This window comes from Canis lupus, chromosome 13 (genome assembly GCF_048164855.1).
Source record: "Canis lupus baileyi chromosome 13, mCanLup2.hap1, whole genome shotgun sequence".
Classification (NCBI taxonomy): domain Eukaryota; kingdom Metazoa; phylum Chordata; class Mammalia; order Carnivora; family Canidae; genus Canis; species Canis lupus.
Window position 1 is genome coordinate 42434889 of NC_132850.1, and position 19576 is coordinate 42454464.

At 37.9% G+C, this 19576-nt stretch overlaps 1 long non-coding RNA gene across 13 annotated transcripts in view; it reads left to right on the forward strand.

The window, feature by feature from the left end:
• Positions 1–19576, forward strand: part of LOC140602986 (uncharacterized) — a 118819-nt gene that overhangs the window by 72165 nt on the left and 27078 nt on the right. For 8 of the 13 annotated variants that reach the window (XR_012006006.1, XR_012006001.1, XR_012006003.1 and 5 more), the window contains one exon: positions 15570–15759. The exons of the other annotated variants lie outside the window; for them this stretch is intronic. This is a non-coding gene — a long non-coding RNA (uncharacterized lncRNA). The remainder of the gene's footprint in view (positions 1–15569; positions 15760–19576) is intronic. 13 annotated transcript variants of the gene reach the window in all.

Consider the following 19576-nt stretch of genomic DNA (forward strand, 5'->3'; position numbering starts at 1 on the left):
ATCAACCCAGATCGGTCAACCAAAGGGAATTTGCTTGTTCACTCACATTTGCTTTCTGTATCTTCTTGGATGAGGATATCCCCATGGCTCTGCCCCTTGACTAGGGTAACTAACCATTGGGTGTTCTCTTTCCGGTATTGGGCATAGATGTGTTTTGGAATGTGTATTTGCCCATTAATGTTTCCCCTATGGTGGACTTAGAAGTGCTTTAGTAACACACATACACACACACACGCACGCACACACACACAATAATAGATGTAGAATAAAAAGGGTTTCAGGGTCCAGAAAGCCTGGGTTTGAATCTTGGATTTGCGTGGATTTGTCACCACACCTGGATGATAAGCCTCAGTTGCCTCATCTGTAAAACAGGGATGAAGATACCTTCCTTGCTCTCAGAATTCTTGTGAAGTAAGAGAGGTTATTCACATACCCTTTCCTTTCCCCTGGCCCCCAGTAATTGCCTCATAAATGGTGGATTGTTCCATAGGTTGTGCAACTGGGACAGATTACCCAGCAGTGCAGGGAGGTAGCCGGCCCAAGTTTTGCAATAAGTTAATGGCAGACTTAGGACAAAGGCTAAGGCCTAGAGCTGTTTTCCACTCTGGAGCAAATCAGGCCATGTACAAGAATTGCTTCTGCAGGTTTTGGGAGGAGGCAAAATGAAACAAAAGAAAATGAAACCATATACTTCAATGAAGTAAATTATTAGGCTTTGATATTTCTTAATTGAGTAGAGTATGATTGGCTGGCACAAAGGGAGGTTCTTATTTTTATTTTTGTTTTTGAAATAATAACCTCTCTGTATGCTTCAGCATTTCTTCCATGTTCAGCCAGAAGCATCTATATTGCTTTGAGGAGAGTTAGGATTGTTAGATAAGGAAAGGAAAAAGAAATAAACTAATAAAATATGTTCATGTAGCCTACAACAGAAACATAGATTCGAATGCCAGAGATTTGTAAGGGACAAGTTTTGTTGGCAGAGAAAAAAACCCTTGAGTATCCAAAGGAAAGGTCCTTAAGGAAGCAGGTTATAGAATCTATGACATAGAATTAGGTGACAAAGGGAATAAAGAACCAGATAATTGCACTCTTTCTTTGGGCTACCAAGTGATAGTCACCTGATTAGAAAATGGAGAGAAGTGGTAACCTGAGTGTTGAGATAAGCAGGCCAGACCTGAGGGGGCCTTGTGGAGGGAAGTTGGTGAGCATAGAGGGACAGGGCATGCCTTGCAGACTGTGTATTGCCATTTAGGGGATGGTTGTGTTAGCTGTTTCAGCCTTTTTTGTTGAGGATCTTTTGTAAACAGTGGCCTGCATGTCACCTGTGTGTGGGCTGTCAGTACAAGTGAAACCCCACAACGTCCTAAGAGTTTGCCAAGCACCATAAGAGTTACCTATTTGACCAATGACACTAACAAATAACCCCCAAAACATAGTCATACTTCTCAGAAGGTGGGTGGAGATGTGGAGGGTAAGCCGCTAGCATTTATCCTGAGTCATCAGCCATCTTCATTACTAAGGCTTAACATTAATTTTGGTGGTTAACAGAGCATACATAGTGATTAAGAGCATGTGCCTAATATCGTGGTTCTCTCTGCTTTTTAGATGGGACACTTTGAGAAAATCTGAGACTGTCAATCTATTGGTTTCCTTGTCTGCCAGATGGCATAATCACAATGTCTGCTACATAGGTTTGCAGTGGTTAAAATGAATTAATACACATAAGGGACTTCATTAGAACAATCCCTGGTACATAGAAGAGTCCACCAATTGTTAGTTCTAGTTGCTTTCACTATCTATGTTCAGCCACACTAGAGCAAATTTCTGTGTGTGTGTGTGTGTGTATGTGTGTGGTATGGATCTGACGGTTTTTTACAATAATCAGGAGAGAAGTTATATTTCACTGTCTCAACTTTCTAGATTCGCTCATCTGATTTTCAATTCATTCATTTATATGTACTTTCAAGAAATGTTTACCTAGCTCCTTCTATCTGACTGCCAAGCATTGTGCAAGGTGATGAGGATAAAATGACTAAGGGAGACATATTTCCACCCTCAAGGAGTTTGCAACCCCAACTAGTCCTTTCAAATAACTTCTTTCCCTTTATCTGATCTGGGGACACAGGACAGTCTCCTGAGCCTATTCCCTAGTGCTGGCAATCTGGGGTCCTGCAGCAGGCCATAAAATACATGGTATATGGGTTTAATAATGTCAGGGGAAATTTTCAGTTAATCCCTTGGACTGTGGGTATACTTAGGATTAAAAGGCCAGACCAAAATGGCATGAAGAGAAACAGAGAACCGGTAATTATCTGGCAAATTTGGGTCATGTGGAAAGCCAAACCAAATTACTTTAGCCAAGGAAAAAATGATTTTTTTTCTCTTCACAGGAATTGGTAGTTTTGGTAAGATTTTGCAGGGGTCTTCCCTCCTCTTTTTGCTTTATTCCACCAAGTATTTCCTAGAAACCAGCATATTGTGGGAAAGATATGAAGACAAGGACTTTGAGGGAATGACAACTGTCCATTATGGGGTATTATTTTGGTGGCATTGGTGTTGGTCTTCTTTCCAGGGCATATATGGAAAATCAAAGCAAAGTTCTCAGTCATACTAAGTTGACACTGCTATCAAAAATCCAGTCAACTCTTAGGTGTTCTAACTTTGAACTAAAACTGACAACTTTTCTTAATTTGTGAAATAAATATTTTGAGTTAGATGCTTTCTTTTAGTTCTAAATTATATTATAAATTTGTATTTCTAATGCAAAATCAAATGAAGGGAACATTCTTTAATTTTTATATTTTGAGTCATTTATTATCCTTTTAATAGAAGGTTTCAATGTATTCCCCATCCAGGAAATGGTAATGGAAATCTCCCACTTCATGTAATCTATAAAATTTTGTTAAATAGTGTAATAAGAATTTGTCACTTTGTCACCTAGCTGAACTTTTACAACCCTGAGACCCAAAGTGAAATGACCCAAAGTGAAATTCCCCAATTCAGATGAAATGCCCACGTATTTTACTGTGTTCTTACCAAGAAAACTCTTCAGCCAAAATTCAGCTAGTCTAAGTCAATTTTTAAGCAAAGTGCATAACCAGAAATTGGCACAAACATTTGTGTATCATCCTTTCCATATTCAAAAGCTGTCTGAGACTCATTTGATTAAGCATAAAAATAACTCTGTGAATGTCATTAGAAAGGCTGATGAACATTCCATGTCTGGTCCCTTGAATTTGTATTCTGAAGATGCATTATTAAGTCACTGCTAAATAGTTTCTCTTGTAAGAACCTGATCATGCTCTCTAGAGTCTGAAGGAATTATTTTTATATTGAGTTTAGGAGGTTTAATTTTTCTATTTCCATTCAACAGAAAGGAAACAGCTGGTAAATTAGGGAAGACCGTTACAGTTTATTTGGCTACGTAATCTCCACTGACTTCTTTGGTTAATAGAGCATCTTTATTCCAACCAGGGCCCACTCCCTGCCAAATCTCCTCATTAAACTGAATTGTGATTAGAAAAGAATAAATGACATTTTATTTCATATGTGGTTCCTTCCAAGCTTCATACTCCTCTTTAAGTTTTCCTTTTATGCTACTTTTCCTTGGCCTTAAGCATTTCTTCTCTCTGGCAGCTCTTCAACACAGGATGTACAAAGTTCTTGTCCAGTCTTATAGACTACTACTGAATGCAGCATCTCCTTGCCTCCTCCTTGGACTCAACTGTTATACATTCATTTATTCATTCCACAAACAATTCTTACACATGAAATGGTCTTGTGTACTTTAGACTCAAGCAGTTATCTCTGAGGATGATTAATTGGTTCAGACATGGAAGTCCTCCTTCACTTTCACAGATTTGTTTCTGTTAGGTGGAGCAGTGGTATGTGTGTGTGTGTATGTACATGTACTTCTTTCCAGAGTCAAGAAAGACAAAAATATACCTTGCATGTGGTAGAGTGTGTTCCAAATGTGGACAGATGATGATGGAAAAAGTATCACTTGAAGAGTTTCTTAAAAATGGAGATTTTAGGATCTTATCCTGAAAATGGTGGTGTAGAAAGATCCTGAACTCTTCTCCCACAGCCAGAAAAAAACTCCCTATATAATGATTCCCTCTGAAAAGACCTGAACACTTGCTGAACAGCATCTCCACAATAAAGGATAAAAAGGCCATACTGAGATAAGTAGAAGAGGCAGAGATACCGTTTTGCCAAAAACTCCACCTCTGGCATGATGACCCACAATTGTGAGGGATCTCACAAATATAGAGCTTATCCCTGAGGAACTAAGGGCTTGTGCTCCACATCAGGCACCCCAGCCCTTGGAATCTGCCCCAGAGAGACAAGTCTTCAAAACATCTGGCTCAGAAAAACCAATATGGCTTAGGCCCTGGAGGACCAGAGGGCTGTAAGGAATAAAGATTCCACTTTCAAAGGGCTCATATGCAAACTCTTTCAGCTTGGGACTCACTGAAAACCAGCAGTTTGAAAAGCACCTAAACCATGTGACAGGGAGATTAATTTACTAATCTTAAAACAACTATTAGAAGAGTGAGAGTTTGTTAGAACTCTCTAGGGACTGAGGCAGGTGCCATTTTTTCATTCTCCCTCTAACCTGCTAACAGGGGGCCCACCTCTATGCTGCTCCTATAACTCTGACAAAGCCACACATGCAGCTCACACAGCAGGATGCCTCTTGAGCATTTACGTCTGGTGGTCAGGGTCTATGGATCTGAAATAATCAGGGAGATGGTTGCTGGTTGGCTAACACTCCAGGGCAGCAGACAACAGACCAAAACATACCCCAGTCTTCCTATGAAAAAAGGCCTACCTCCTTGTCCTGGAGCTTCAATCTGAGGGGCAGGCTCTAGGCTTACCACACATCTAGAGGTTCTTAAGGAACACAGGACAGAGTAGGCCATTTTTGTGCTCTCTCTTGGCCTCATTACAGCTCACCATAATCCCCAGAAAGGAATTCATACACTTGTCTGAGCCCTGATTTTTGCAACTGTTGCCAAGGGGACATCTCCATGTGACATGGTTTGAAGGTCATCAGGCTTTACAATTGAAACCCCACAAAACTGTATATATTTACATATCTTAAAAGTTGCTTCTTGAGGTTCTAGCTTCCAATCAGCCTGAAATTGGGTGCTGATTGAGATCTTGCCTTCTGGAACACTTGATGTACCCTCAACAATAGGGTTCTATTAAGAATAAATCAGGCTGCTTAGACAATCACAAAAGTTCAAGAGACAACTGAGAGCTAGAGAAACGTTAAACTATAAGGTTCATCTTTCTACAAGGCCACTCCTTCAAGACTGGAAGAGATATTTCACCTACTTCGTAAAAACAAACACAGAGAGTCAAGCAAAATGAGAGAAGAGAGGAATATGTTTCACACGTAAGAATAAAATAAAATTCCAGGGAAAAGAAACCTTAATATAATATGGATAAGTAATTTATCTGGTAAAAAGTTTAAATGGTCATAAATATACTCACTGAACTTTAGAGAATGGGTGAACACAGTGAGAATGTCAACAAAGAAAGTATAAGAAAGTACCAAGCAAAAGTTAAGAGCTGAGGAATACAATAATTATATAAAAAGAAGCAAGAGAAAAACAACTTGTTATGTATAAGGGAATTCCCATAACTCTGTCAGCAGATTTATTATTAGAAACTTTGCAGGCCAGAAAGGAGTGGCATGATATATATTCAAAGTGCTGGAAATAAAAAACTTTCAACTAAGAATACTCTACCTGGAAAAGTGATCATTCAGAATTGAAGAAGAGGAGCAAAAGCTAAGGGAGTTCATTACCTACTAAACTGACCTTACAAGAAGTTATATAGTAAAGGAAATGAATCAATCAATTGTAAAGCTAGTCTGAAGGTTAAAAATCAAAAGTAGCAAAAATAACTATAAACTATGATGTAGAAAATAAGATGTAAAATGTGACATCAAAAACATAAATGTAGAGTTTTAGATTGTGTACTATCAACTTATCAACTTAAAATAGACATATATATGTATGTGTGTGTGAATATATATATATATGTCTCATGGTAACCACAGGACAGAAACCTATAATAGATACACAGAAGATAATAAGAAAGGAATCTAGGCATTAACATTACAGAAAAACCCCAAAGGAATAAAGCAAGAGAAAAAGAAAGAATCAGATAGGAACTACAAAACAACTAGAAAACAATGAACAAAATGGCAATAAGTACATATCTATAGTAATTACTTTAAATATAAATGGATGAAACTCTCCAAATGACATAGAGGGACTGAGTGGAAAAAAATAAAAAGATCCATATATGTGATGCCTACAAGAGAACCACTTCAGATGTAAGGACACGCAGACAGTGAAAGTGAAGGAGAAAAGATATTTCATGAAAATGGCAACCAAAGGAAGCTGGGGTAGCTACACTAATATCAGATAAAGTCAAGTTTAAAACAAAGAATGTAAGAGAAGATGAAGATGGACATTACAGAATGATTGAGAGGTCCATCCAGTAAGAAGATATAACAATTATAGATTTTTATGCACTCAACTTAGGAGCACCTAAATATATAAAACAAATATTAGCAGACCTAAAGGGAGAAATTGACAGTGATACAATAATATTAGGGGACTTTAATACCTTATTTACACCAGTGGTTAGATTAACCAGACAGAAAATCAACATTAGCCTTAAATGACACATTAGGCCAGATGGACTTAATAAATAAGGATAGAACATTTCATCTAAAAGCAGAGGAACAGGGGCAGCCCTGGTGGCGCAGCAGTTTAGTGCCGCCTGCAGCCCAGGGTGTGATCCTGGGGACCTGGGATCAAGTCCCACATCGGGCTCTGTGCATGGAGCCTGCTTCTCCCTCTGCCTGTATCTCTGCTCTCTCTCACTCTCTGTGTCTGTCATGAATAAATAAAAAATAAAATAAAATAAAATCTTTAAAAAAAATAAAAACAGAGGAATATATATTCTTCTCAAGTGCACATAGAATATTCTTCAGGATTAAGCATATATTAGGCCACAAAATAAGTTCCTAGAAATTTAACTGTGTCTCTCATGAATAAAATAAAATCTTAAAAAAAAGATAAAGAAAAAGAATTTAAGAAGATTGAAATTATATCACACATTGTTTCTGACTGGTAGGAAACTTGAAAAGAATTACAAGAATAAAATGGGAGAAAGACGTCACAAATATGTGGTGATTAAACAACATGTTACCAGACAACCAATGGATCAATGAAGAAGTCAAGGGAGAAATAAAAATACCAATTATTAGTTAGGAGATTGAATCAGTAGTCAAAAAACTCCCAACAAACAAAAGTCCAGGCCCAGACAGCCTCACTGGTGAATTTCGCCAAACATGCAAAGAAGATTTAATACCTGTCCTCCTCAAAGTCTTCCAAAAAGATGAGAGAATACTTCCAAACTCATTTTATATGGCCAGCAATAACCTGATACCAAAACCAGACAAAGATATAACAAAAAGAAAATTAAAGGTCAATATCCCTGATGAATATAGATGAGAGAAAACCCAAACTTAACAAAATATTAGCAAACCAAATTCAATGCATTAAGAGGATCATGCATTATGATCAAGTGGGATTTATTCCAGGGATGTAAAGATGGTTCAACATTCACAAATCAATCATTGTGACACACCACATTAATACAGTAAGGATAAAAACCATATAATCATCTCAGTGGATGCAGAAAAGGCATTTGGCAAAAGTCAACATCCATTTATGATAAAAACTTTCAATGAAATGTTATCTCAGTGTAATAATATATAACAAGCCCAAAGCTAACATCAGATTCAACATTCATGCAAAGCTGAATGCTTTTCCTTTAAGATCAGAAACAAGATTTTAAATATGCCTTCTCTCATCACTTTTATTCAACATAATATTGGAAGTAGTGCCAGAACAATTAGAAAATTAGAGGAAAGAAATAAAAGGTATTTATATTGAAAAGGAAGAAGTAAAACTGTCACCATCTGTAGATGACATGATTTTACATACAATTGACACTTCAACAATACAGGGGTTGGGGATGCTGACCCTCTGCAGAGTCGAGCATCTGTGTTTAACTTTTGGCTCCCTCAAAACTTTACTAATAGCCTACTGTTGACCAGAAGCCTTTCCAATAACATAAACAATTGATTATCATATATTTTGTACATCATATGTATTGTATACTGTATTCTTACAATAAAGTAGAGAAAACATGTTATTAAGAAAATTATAGGGAAGAGAAAATGTATTTATAGTACTATACTATATTTATTGAAAAAAAAATCCACGTACAATTGGATCCACACAGTTCAAACTCATTTTGTTCAAGGTCAACTTGAAACTTAAAATTCTAAAGGCTCTACCAAAAACTTTTAGAGCTAATAAACAAATCCAGTAATGTTGTAGGGTACAAAATCAATATAGAAAAATCTGTTGTGTTTTTATACACTAACAACAAACTATCATTAAAATAAATAAAGAAAAAATTCCATTTATAACCAAAACAAAAAGAATAAAATACCTAGGAACAAATTTAACCCAGGAAGTGAAAAACCTGTATACTGAAAACTATGACATTGATAAAAGAAATTGAAGAAACACATATAAATGAAAAGATATTCTAAGGTCCTGGATTGGAAGAATTAATATTATTAAAATGTCCGTATTACCCAAAGTAATCTACAGATTCAATGTAATCCTTGTCAAAATTCCAATGACATTTTTCACAGAAATACAACAAATCTACAATTTGTATGGAACCACAAAAAATCCCCAAAGCCAAAGCAATCTTTAGAAAGAACAAAGCTGGAGCACCACACATCTTGATTTTTAGAATATAGTACAAAACTATAGTAATCAAACCAGTGTGGTATTGGCATAAAAACAGACATGTAATGTTGATAGAACAGAATAGAAACCCCAGAAATAAGCTTATGCATATATGGTCAATTAATTTATGATTAAGTATGAATATTCAATGGGGGAAAAGAGCAGTCTCTTCAATGAGCAGTGCTGGAAAAACTAGACAGCCACATGCAAAGAATGAAACCATATCATCACTTTACATCACACACAAAAATTAACTCAAAATGGATTAAGGATTTCAGTGTATGATCTGAAACCATAGGAGGACCTGAGTGGCTCAGTCAGTTAAGTGTCTGATTTCAGCTCAGGTCATTATTTCAGGGTTGTGAGATCAAGCCCTGGATGGGGCTCCGTGCTGGGTGTGGAGCTTGCTTAAGATTCTCTCTCTCCCCCCCCCTTCTGCCCCTCCTCTCCCTCCCTCTCACACACACAACAACAACAACAAAACAAAACCCTGAAACCATAAAACTCCTACAAGAAAACATAGGAAATAAGTTCCTTGACATCAGTCTTAGAGATGAGTTTTTGGATTTGACTCCCAAGGCAAGGCAATAGAAGCAAAAATAAACATATGAGACCAAACCAAACTAAAAAGCTTTTGCATAGTAAAGGAGACCATCAACAAAAAGAAAAGGCAACCTACTGAATGGAAGAAAGTATTTACAAATCATGTGCAGTAAGGGATTAATATCTGAAATATTTAAGTGTCCATACAATTCAATAACAAAACAAACAAACCAATAACTAAGAGATGGGAGGAAGATTTGATTAGACAGGCACATGAAAAGATGCTCCATATCACTCATCATCAGGGAAATGCAAATCAAAACCACAATGAGATATCACCTCACACCTGTCAGAATGGCTATTACCAAAAAGACAAGAAATAACAAGCATTGGCAAGGATGTGAAGGAGGGGAACCTTTGTGCACTGCTGGTAGGAATGTAAATTGAGGCAGCCACTCTGGAAAACAGCATGGGATTTCCTCAAAAAGTTAAAAATGACCCAGCATTTGGGATCAAATGAAACCGCATGATCCAGCAATTCCATTCTGGGTATTTATCTTAAGAAAATGAGAACACTAATTTGAAAATAGATGTGCACTCCTATATTCATTGCAGCATTATTTAGAATAGCCAAGATACAGGGGCAACCTAAGTTGGATAAAGAAGAGGTGCTATATGCGTTGTATACAACAGAATACTGCTCAGTCACACGGAAGAATGAAACCCTGCCATTTGTGATAACATGGATGGACCTTGAAGGTGTTATGTTAAGTGAAATAGGTAAGACAAAGAAAATACTGTATGATTTCACTTATCTGTAGAATCTTAAAAAAATAAAGAAACAAAACATAACTTATAAATAGAACAGATCGGTAGTTGCCAGAGGGAGGGGGTTAGTGGATGGGCAGAATGGGTAAAGGGGATCAAGAGTACAAACTTCCAGTTATAAAATAAATAAGTCACAGGGATGTTGTGTACATAGAGCAGGGTGACTGTAGTCAACAGTATTGTACTGTATATTGGAAAGGTGCTGAAAGGGTTTTAAAAGTCCTCATCACAAGAAAATAATTTTCTGGTAACTTTGCATAGTGACAGATGGTAACTAGACTTACTGCGGTGTTGATGCATAGAAAGTGCATAGAAAGAGTGAATTAGTGTGTTGCATGTCTGAAACTAACATGTCAGTTGTACTTCAATTTTAAAAAATGGGGGTTTTAGGGTCTAGAAGTTCTGAACCAGTTTGGGTGGAGCTTGAGGATCCTTCTGTGCAGCTAGCTTTTGCCCTATTGAATGTGCAGGGTTAGAGTGAGAGCAGTAACTATGGAATGCATTGGAGAAGCACCCAGGAGGCAGAATGGGAGAGCATGATGGCTACCAGCGGTGACAGGAATCAAGGAAAGTGAAGAATTAAAGTTATACCTATTTCTCGGTTATTTACAAAAACAAACAAACAAAAATCTCATTAATGGAGAAGCTTTCAGAACAGCTTTAACGAAGCACCACCAAACAATATTCTCCAAATAATTCTTGGATGTCAAAAAATAAATGGCTGATAGAATGCACACTTTTTGCTTGACTACGAGTTTGCTGACAGTTGAATGAAAGTAAAACTTAGAGCTGTACATTTTCTCTAGTACATTTAACCTATAGCCACAGACAAATGATCCTCTTGACGTATAGATTTGTAATCCTCAGCCTCAAATAGACATTCTCTGCTAGTGCATTTCTCTACTGAGGTTGTCCTCCTACTTACCATGATACATGTATTCTATACCTTTTACTCCCACCTCAAACATCAACCTCTCCCACACCTCATGCTGCCCTCACTTTTTTTTTATTATATGTGTTTCAGACATACAGTATTGTAATTCAACATCTGTATACATTAAAAAGTGATCCCCCCCAAAAAAAAAGTCATCACCCATCACCCTACAGTTGGCTGCTTTTGTCCCTTTTGTCCACCTCTAACCCCTTTCCCCCTGGTAACCACCAATGGGTTCTGTGTATCTATGAGTTTTGTTTTGTTTGTTTGGTCTTGGTTTTAGATTCCGTTCCATATGGGTGAGATCCCATGATATTTGTCTTATTCTTCTGACTCACCTCTTTTAGCATAAAACCCTCAAGTTCCATCCATGTTGTCACAGATGGAAAAACCTCATTCTTTTTATGATAACCTTGAATCCTACTACTTCACAGAGAATGTAGGCATCATCAGACATGCACACCCCATTTTTTTGCTACCAAGTTTATAAGCCTATCTGCAGTGGCACTTTTTTCCTCCTTCCCTCTTGTTATCATTAAGGAAGTTTCCCCTCTCTTATCAAATACCTTTTTTAAATTTTTTTTTCCTGCAAGAATCTGGATCTTATCCCTTTTCATCTTTCCAAGGGTTTTGTTTTTGAAGTTTTCCCTTTTCTCTCACTTTCATCTTTGATTTTACCTTTTTATGGGTCATTTCTGTTAACATACATACCTTCTCTAGTATCTTCCATTAAAAATAACTCTTGGGCCCACATCCCCCTGTGTCTCTGACACTTTCTTGATTGAAATTTCTCTATACCTTTTTCTTCATTTTCTCACCTCTCATTAATTCTTTACTTTCACTTGAATGTGTTTTCTCTCTCTTATTCACCAAAATTACCCAAGAAAAGCCACCCATATCTGCTATGTTGCAAAATAACCTATTAATCATTTTTATCACCTTTCAAAGTGGTGGAACACTGACTATCTCCTGGTAACATTTTGTTGACCTCGCTCAGTTGCACCTCAATGTTCTGTTTCTCTTCCTATCTTTGTGACTGCAGCTTCTCAGAACCCCCTTCCTTTACCCAAACTCTGAATAATGTAGCTCCTTGGGGTTTAGTCCTGGACCATTCACTCTTCTGCATACTCTCTCCTTAGGTGTTTTATTTTTATTTATTTTTTAAAGATTTTATTTATTTCAGAGAGATAAAAAGTGTAAACATGAGCAAGGGGAGGGAAAGAGGGAGAAGCAAGCTCCCTGTTAAGTAGGGAACAAGATGTGGGGCTCAATACCAGACTCTGGGATCATGACCTGAGCCTAAAGGCAGACGCTCAACCATCTGAGCCATCCAGGTGCCTCTCCTTAGGTGTTTTAATCTATTTTCTTGTTCTAAATGCTCTTGCTTTCTTCCTTCCTCCTTTCCCTCCCCCTCTCTCCCCCCCTCTTTTCTTCCATTCATCAATCAATCAATCTATCCATCTAATCTATTGTTATGGTCTGAATGTTTGTGTTTGACCAGAATTCACACGTTGAAAACCTAATGGTCAGTATGTTGATATTAGGAGATGGGGGCTTTGGGAGATGCTTAGGTTATGAAGGTAGAGCCCTCATGGATGGGATTAGGGCTTTTAGAAAAGAGACTCCACAGAGTTCCTTACTCCCTTTTGTCATGTAAGGATAAAATGAGAGGTCTAAAGTCCAGAAGAGATCCCTAACCTGATCATGCGGCACCCTGATCTCAGACTTCAGTTTCAAGGAGTATAAGAAATAAATTTCAGTTGTTTATAAGCCACCTAGCCTTTGGTATTTTCTTATAGCAGCTTGGATAAATTAAGATATTTATCACCTATCTGTCTATCTATCTCCACAGAAAATGCATTGATCTGTGTTCTCTTGCATATATTATGTGCTACTATAGATATCATTCTAAATCTTACTTTGGATATGTATTCATATAGTTTATAGAGATACATCCCATTTTTAAAAATTACATGAATAGAAGGGAAGGGAGAAGAAATGGGTAGGAAATATCAGAAAGGGAGACAGAACATAAAGACTCCTAACTCTGGGAAACGAACTAGGGGTGGTGGAACGGGAGGAAAGTGGGGGGTGGGGGTGAATGGGTAACGGGCACTGAGGGGGGCACTTGCAGAGATGAGCACTGGGTGTTATTCTGTATGTTGGCAAATTGAACACCAATAAAAAATAAATTTATTATTAAAAAAATTACATGATAGCAAAAAAAATTACATGATAGCAAAAAAATTACATGATACTCATTACCATGAATGCACTTACAGTTATTTAATTACTCTCCCCACTGTTGACATTGAAATTATTTACGGTTTTGGCTTTAACAAATAATGCTTCATCAGATATCCCTGTGGTGTCCTCTATGCACACATTGTTAAGGGCTTCTCGAGGGTAGTAAGTTGAAGTGATGGAGGATATGGGCATTTTAAATTTTAATAATTACCGCCCACTCCCCTTTCAATAAACTAGAATATACATCCACAAGCAGAATATGAGAATACCTGTTTTTCCATACTCTTGTCAATATTTGATATTACCAAACCTTAAAAATTTTACCAATAAGATGAGTAAAAATTTTTTTCATTATGGCTTAGATTTTAATTTTTCTTTTTTTTTCTTTTTTTTTTTAGATTTTAATTTTTCTGACTATATGGGAGAGTGAGCACTTTTAAAAATATGACCATCAGCCATTTGTATGTTTACTCCTGCAAGTTCTCTGTTCAATTTTGTCCAATTTTCTACTTGGTTATTTTTATCCTTTTATTGATTTATAGGAATTTTGTGTAGATTCTGGGCAGTTTTTTCTGTTCTATATGTTGATGCTACTTAACCTTTCTAAGCTCAGTTTAGTCAATAGATAATCATGATTCCTAAAAGAATTGTTTTGAGGACTGAAACAAGATACTTAAAATCCTTCATCCAATGCCTGGCACATGGAAATCCTTAAAAAATGGTTGCTGCCACTATTGTTTATATTTTTATTACCCTGACCTACCATCCTTGGCTTATTACAAAATCCTACCAGATTTTCCTCAGGCTCCAACTCAAGTTTTCATTCATTTATGCATGCATTCCATGAATATTTATTGAGGGCCTGTTACGTATCAGAGACTGTTATAGGTGCTGGAGATATATCACTGAAGCCAACCAATAGTAAGCAAACCAATACAGAGCATATGGATAATATAGAGCTGGTAGGAAGTGCTATGGGGCAGGGAAAGGGGATCAAAAGGTCAGGACAGTGTATACTATTTTAGGTAGGGTGTCCAGCGATGGCCTCTTTTCTCTTTTTAGTGGAAACTTGTATGGATTGGAGAGGGGAGAGCCTATAGGGAATTACTGCAACTGTTCAGAAGGCAATAGGTGTTGCACCATGGTGATGGATGCCTTTGGAGATAGGCAAGAAGAGAGATACGGGAGACGTTTGAATATAGGTTTCAGGGGGATTTTGCTTTGGACTAAATATGCATTGGATGGTCAAATGTGTTGCTAAGGACAATTCCACAGTTCTGAACTTGGTTGACTGAGTGATGGCTCCAAAGACAGAAGTTCCAAATGGTAAATTCCTTTCAGGGGTGGGGGCTGAGAGAGGAAAATGAGTTGAAGTCAAAGTGATGGAAGATATCCAAGTGGAAATTTCCAGTAAGCCTTCAGATGACTAAGGGATTCAGAGAATGTCGTCTCTTTCCAAATCTTCTTTTCTTTTTGCCTATATAGAAAGTGTTTACTTTATGCATTTCCCTGTGGCTCTGTTGATTACATTCTTATGTGTGGTTTGAAGCTCCTCTGGCTTCAAACCTGTATTTATTTTGGGCATGGTTGGAGTAGAGTGCTAATGAGCCCAAGGTCATGGGTTTGATCCCTAGAAGGGCCAGTTAGTTTCATGGAGAGGAAAACTGTGTTCTGTGGTTCACAGACTGCATTCCTAATCTTGTCTACTTGTCTCTAAACTATGTAGCATTGGTCCCAAGAGGGCCCATGAGGAAGTGTGAGTGATTGTGTACAGTCCATTAAAACTACTCAAGAGTGTCTTCAAGTGGGTTTATCGGTTGCGTCTTCAAGAAAGTTTGTCTGCCTTCCTCCTTCAGCTTGTGGACAGAGATCATATTTTCAGAGACAACGTCATGACCAAAAGCACATGGAACTATATTGTTTATGGCCACCCATATCTGTTTACCCACATTTATTTACTTCCCAGGTAGAAGGCTGTGTGATGATCCAAGACTGTGTTATTCAGTACAAGTGTCTTCTTGGAAGTATTTTAATATTATCAGTCTGACTTTGGGGATTGGCTTACTAATATTGTACAAATAAACCCCAGAGAGCATGAATGTGCCCAAAAGACTCTAAGCAAACCTTTCACTGACAGATTTTCCTTATCTTATCAGGCTTTGCTAGCTTGCTGCAGAGTCTTACTGGGAAATAAGAGTCTCCACTCAGAATTCTTGCGAAATGATCATACATGGATACAGCATAGAATGTGCTATGTTTAAAAGAGTGACAATGTCCATAAAACAACCTTTGGACAAACCCAAGGAGGCGTGTTCTACACAGGCACAAAGTTTCCAGGATTTTCTGGTATAGTATCTGAAGTCTGTTTCTGTAGATACTGCATTTTCAAAAATCAGACCTAGAGGTTCTCAAATTGCTTTTCCAGTTAACTGATACATCCCTGGGTCCTGCAGGAGCAACCCCAAAGAGGATTTGGAATAATGTTACACACATATTGGAAGATTCAAAGTAAATCCTCACAGCTTAAGAAGGACTTGAAAATAGGTTCACTTTTCTTTCAGGGACTCTGTTTGCCACATTAGGGATATTTCTATTTGGCATTATGGAAGATTTGAAAGGCTAAGGAGTGAGAGACCAGACCATCAAATATCATTTAATAGATTGCTAGGAACTATAGCGATGACTTAGAAGAATGTAGTGTGGAACAAATATAATGAAGTAAAAGAATAACTGAAGTTATATGCTGATGAATCCAGGAAAAGTGGCTGAAAAATTCGTGGAGTTTAGGTTGCACATTACGACACAAAGGGGACTTATGTACATTGTTTTCTTGAACTGATTATAGTGACAAGAGTAATTATTTTTGTACTATATGCAGACAGCCTGAAAATATCATATATGTAGTTAAAAATCATAGGGAAAGAAAAAATCATAGGGAAAGTTTGTAGCTCTGATGGCTGGGCTGGGTTGGGGTGAATAAAAAAAAAAGGATTAGTGACACAGTAAGAAAATGCTAGGTTTGAGATTTTACATTTGCCTTTGTGGTACAAGGAGTTTTACATGCAAACAATGCTTTTCACCTGATTTTGCTAAATCAGATCAAATTAGGGAAAAAGGTGATCACTTGGTCAATGTCAGAAAAAACAAAGCTATGAACCAGAATGTACATAGAAAAGAGTGTTAGGGTATTATGCTGAGTAAAATAAGTCAATCGGAGAAGGACAAACATTATATGGTCTCATTCATTTGGGGAATATAAAAAATAGTGAAAGGAAATAAAGGGGAAAGGAGAAAAAATGAGTGGGAAATATCAGAAAGGGAGACAGAACATGAAAGACTCCTAACTCTGAGAAATGAACTAGGGGTAGTGGAAGGGGAGGTGGGCGGGGGGTGGGGTGACTGGGTGATGGGCACTGAGGGGGGCACTTGATGGGATGAGCACTGGGTGTTATTCTATATGTTGGCAAATTGAACACCAGTAAAAAATAAATTTATAATAAAAACAAAACAAAATTAAATATATTTTGACAAGAAAAGAAAAGAAAGAAAAAGAAAAGAAAAGAAAAGAAAAGAAAAGAAAAGAAAAGAAAAGAAAAGAAAAAAAAAGAAAAGAAAAGAAAAGAGTGTGACAAGGGGCACCTGGGTGGCCCAGTCTGTTAAAGCATTGAACTCTTGGTTCCAGTTCAGGTCATGATCTTGGGGTCATGAGATTAAGCACCCCCGCTCCCAACGCTCTGCACTCAGTGTGGAGTCTGTGTGAGAGTCTCTCTCCCTCTTCCTCTGCCCCTCCCTCTGTTCACATGCTTTCTCTCTCTCTCTCAAAACAAACAAACAAACAAACAAATAAATATATAAAAATAAAAGAATGTGACAAGCCAATGGAGAGGTCCTACCTTGGATATCTTAGATCTTTTCTTTTTTAATAGTAAATTTATTTTTTATTGGTGTTCAATTTGCCAACATACAGAATAACACTCAGTGCTCACCCCGTCAAGTGCCCACCTCAGTGCCCACCACCCAGTCACCCCCACCCCCCGCCGACCTTCCCTTCCACCACCCCTAGTTCGTTTCCCAGAGTTAGGAGTCTTCCATGTTCTGTCTCCCTTTCTGGTATTTCCCACTTATTTTTCCTCCTTTCTCCTTTATTCCCTTTCACTATTATTTATGGATATCTTAGATCTTTAATTAATTCTGTCATAACTAATAATAACAATGGAAGTGGTGATACTAAAGGTAATTGTACAAATGTTAGGAACCACACCACACAAGAGCTGATGAGCACACCAGTCAGGACCATGCCTGTGTTTTAATCTAGCCATAAAGAAACTGAAAAGATGAAAAGAACAAATTAATACAAAGTGATAAATTTTCATAAAGGATAATGTATTAAACTCAAGAAACTTCTCTTTATTCTGAGATTATATCCTTGTTATTTAAATGAATTCTCTTATAATGACTTAAGGATCGATTTTTTTTTACATGTCCTTATTTTAGTCAAATATATTTTTCCACCTTATATCAATTATACTTTTATTTTTTGGAAATTTCACTATTTTAAGAAATCTAGAAGTTTAGGGACTTGCATTATAATGTTCAATCCTCAAATAATATGAGGTAGATGGCATTATTATTATTGTCACTTTACAAAAGAGGAAACTGAGCCTCACAGAAGTTGTTTTAACTTGTCCAAAGCATCTCACAGAAGTGTCAGAACCACAACACAACCCACATCTGCCTGATTTCAGTGCTTGTGCTTCTCACCTATAGGTGATTCCTGTGGGTGTTAGTTTGAGTCTAGTGAGGGGAGCAGAAACCACTTTAGGTATTGCAAACAGTATTTAAAATGGATAATGGAAGGATGAGCAGCCAAATAAGAAAGGGGGGTCAACCCAGAGATCAATATCAGGAAGTCACTCCCATCCCTCAGACTAGGAAGACCCAGAGAGGAGGTGGTGCTCCCATCTGAGAAAATCTACCTGGATGGGTCTAGATCCCCCCAGGGATAGGGTGCTTATCGGGGTGGGGGTAGGGGTCATGGAAGGAGGAACTGCCATTGCTGCCATAGAAGCTATTTAACACAGAGAGAGAAAATGGGGTGAAACACCCTGGCTTCTTCCCTCCACCTGCCCTGCTTCTTTCATTAGTGCCTCTTATTAGGCAAACCTACTCAGAAACCAGAGAACATGGGGACTGGGCAATGGTAAATTGAAGCCAATGAAGGGAATGTTGGGGGAAGGATATCTGCACAAACAGATAAACAACCATTTATCGTAGCCTAAATATGTATTAAATCATTTCAGTGTATCTCTTACCATGGCAGTGAGGCCTAGAGATACTAGAAGAAACTTTTCAGTATTAACAGTGTAAGAGAATTTGTTTGGCTACAGGAGGGGGGTGGGCATATTTCCATTTCCAAATGACCTTTAAAGCAGAGAGAGGCAAAAGGAATAGGAAAGAATTCTGGTCTTGGGGTAACCCTGCCTTTGAATATTTTAGGTTCTATATGGGTGGCTGAATTAGAAGTTCTGGACCAAATAAGGTGGCAGAGCGAAGCCTTGGGTATCATTTCTGCCTGTCATTGTGTCTCCTTGCTTCTTTAGAGGAATAATCAGTTTCTCCTCATACACTCACTCTCTCTTTCCCTCTCCTAGATATTTGGGGTTGGGAAGGACAGTTCCATATTTGTGGAGCAAAATGCGATGCTCAGCCATAGCACTTGTATAGACATGGTCATGAAAAGATTATGATCTCCCTGCCTCTGCCCCCCAGGCCCCAATTTCCATTTGGAGAGAGGCTGTTACTACTGCTTTTATTTGGAGGAGGTTAGAGGCTAAGCAGGAGCAGTTTTGACTTCCCTGGTAATAGCCATTCACCTCCTGGGGTGCCAGATGGCTCAGCTGGTTAAGTATCTGACTCTTGGTTTCAGTTCAGGTCATGATCTCAGGGTCATGAGGTCAAGCCCTGCCTCAGGCTCCATGCTCAGCAGGAGCAATCTCTGCTTGAGATTCTCTCACTTGCTGTCTGCCCTTCCTCCTACTCTCTGTGTCTCTCTCTCTCAAATAAATAAATAAAACCTTTGAGAGAGAGACAGAGAGAGAGAGAGGGACAGAGAGAGAGAGAGAGAAACCTCCTTTCTAGGCCACATTTTGTACCTTGCTTGAAA